The sequence below is a fragment of the Sinocyclocheilus rhinocerous genome, unplaced genomic scaffold, assembly GCF_001515625.1.
Source record: "Sinocyclocheilus rhinocerous isolate Xijiao unplaced genomic scaffold, SAMN03320098_v1.1 scaffold2210, whole genome shotgun sequence".
NCBI classification, from domain to species: domain Eukaryota; kingdom Metazoa; phylum Chordata; class Actinopteri; order Cypriniformes; family Cyprinidae; genus Sinocyclocheilus; species Sinocyclocheilus rhinocerous.
Genome location: NW_015630048.1, coordinates 146,023 through 148,583, shown reverse-complemented (window position 1 = coordinate 148,583; position 2,561 = coordinate 146,023).

Genomic DNA, 2,561 nt, shown 5'->3' with positions numbered 1-2,561 from the left:
CTTGACGGTACCTACATAGGCTTACCGTGGACTGACCTTTTTGGAAGTAAATATGAATATTGATGAGTTCTCATGTATATGAAATTGTCAGACGGTGTCTCCAGATTGTAGCACTGTACGTTTTGCATAATAAAATGATTAAAAACTACGCCTGTGGAAGGCCTAGTCAAATAAGTTACGGGTGGGCATGCAGTGGTGAAAATCAGCAAAATCCAACTCCAATTCCCAACATAAGCAAGTGACACCTGTAACTTACTTTTATAAGTTACTGTGCCTGTACTTACCAAAATAGTTGTAACGTAAATTAATAAATGTATTTTACATAATAAAATCATCATTATGGCTAGGAGGACTAAAAGGCTTTTCGTGGTCACGCAGGAGGTCAGGGGGACGAATAGGCTTTTTGTGGTCACATAGGCGATGAGTAGGCTTTTCGTGGGCAAATTGGTGGTAAGTGGGATGAATAGGCTTTTCGTGGTCAAATAGGTGGTAAGTGGGACGAATAGGCAGTCTGCGCAAAAATAGGTGGTCAGGGGGACGAATAGGCAGGAGTCCGCCCCCTGTGGCCGACGTACAGATTGCAACAAAATGCGCAAAAAAGTGCCCAGATCCGTCGCTGTTCCGTGGGGCCCCCGGGGGCCCCAGGCCCCGGCTCGCGCCTCCGGCGTGACCCGCCGGGCCTCCCCTGGGTGCCCGGGCGGTCGTCGGGGGCTGGAAAAATCATCTAGGGGGCGGCGCGCAGCGTCTGTGCGAGGACCCCTCAGCAAAAGTGATGGCCTAACGGGCGTAAGTGCTTCTGAGCAAATGAAGAGAAAGCAAGCCCATATGCTTCAAAGCTTCTTTCTCAGTGAGGGAAAGTTGCCTTATACATTGTTGAGAGTAAAGCTTTCCCATCATATGAAAGATGTTTCTGACTGCGTAAATTCCATGCATTACCATTTGAGATTGAAACGTAAAGTCTGAATTTAGTTTACCAATCAAACGCATTTATTCTCTATTTGACTTTTGAACAATATGCGCACGTATCTATCAGGTGATTGCTGCCCAGTATGTCTGCATTCACCTCTCTTCACTTTGTTCTGGAGTAATCTGGAAATGTTCGCGCAAAGAACAACATTCAATAAGTAAAAATGTCAGCAATTCTAAAAGAGAGAGGGGCTCAAAAAACGAAAAACTTCAAATACAAACAACATAAAAAACATGACAGCTATCAGGTTCTTTTACTAAAGCTGATGATGGAGTGGAAGTTGCTGGAACAGCAAGTGAACCGGGCACACGGAGCAGATAAAAACAGTGTCATCGTCCACACAGATTTTAGGTTAGTTTGATTATTAACTGGATTTATATTGTTTTTGTGTTTGAACAAACTATATTCATTTAAGGGTTGGGAGATAATCCGGTAGAAATATATCAATCGTTGATTGAAGCGCGTATGTAGTCTAAAAGCTTATCATTTCAAGGCGTTTTAAGCAGGTTTTAAAACAAATGGTTTATACTGTTCATGGACATTACGCTGCGGGGCAGAATTCATTCTGGTAAATGCGTGCGTTAAAACGGTTTCTACCTGATACACCTGCTCGTATTACTGACTAAACTTTCGCTCCTTGTGCTTAAATGGTCAAATACACATAACTATGTGTCAAAATGCCCGTCTTTGCAAGTATTCTCGTAAACACAGTTATTTGTGTCTTAAATGAATGTTAATAGTTAGGCTATATGAGATCAGATATATGATGAGATCTTAATATTACTGACTAAACTTTCGCTCCTTGTGCTTAAACGGTCAAATACACATAGATAGTTATGTGTCAAAATGCCCGTCTTTGCGAGTATCCTCGTAAACACAGTTATTTGTGTCTTAAATGAATGTTAATAGTTAAAGATAAAGCATGTGTTCGGCTATATGAGATCCTTAGCCTATATGATGAGATCTTAAAAGGATATTCACCCAAAAATGAAGATACTGTCATCATATACTTACTCTCAGATTGTTCTAAACCTCTATGAATTTCCTTTTCCCCCTCAACATAAAAATATATTTTGAAGAATGATCGTAACCCGTTTCTGGTCCCAACTGACTCCAATCGTTTTTTTGTTTGTTTTTTTCATATATGAAAGTAGTGAGGGCCCAGCAACTGTTTGGTTACCAATATTATTCCAAATATATTCTTTTGTGTTCAACAGCATGAAGGAATCTCATACAGGTTTAGAACATCAACAGAATTTTCATTTTTGGGTGAACTATAATGCAGCCTAATATAGCTGCTGTTACCATTTGTGTCAATAATGTAAATCAAACATCAGAAAGAAAATTACTTACTGTCCTTGACTGAATCACTTTTGTAAAAGAAATAACAATGAATGTATATTGCATTTATACAGTGAAGACTATTCAGTCTATTTGCACATTTTCTTTATACAATATATTTATTATTCAGTGCTTTAAGTTTTTCAAGTAGGCCGTTTTTTATGATCTTTGTTCTGTTGTAGCCTAATTTGTGACTGTTTACTTGTCTTCAGTAAGCTCATCTTTACTTAGGCTAGTATTCTTTTTTATTGAA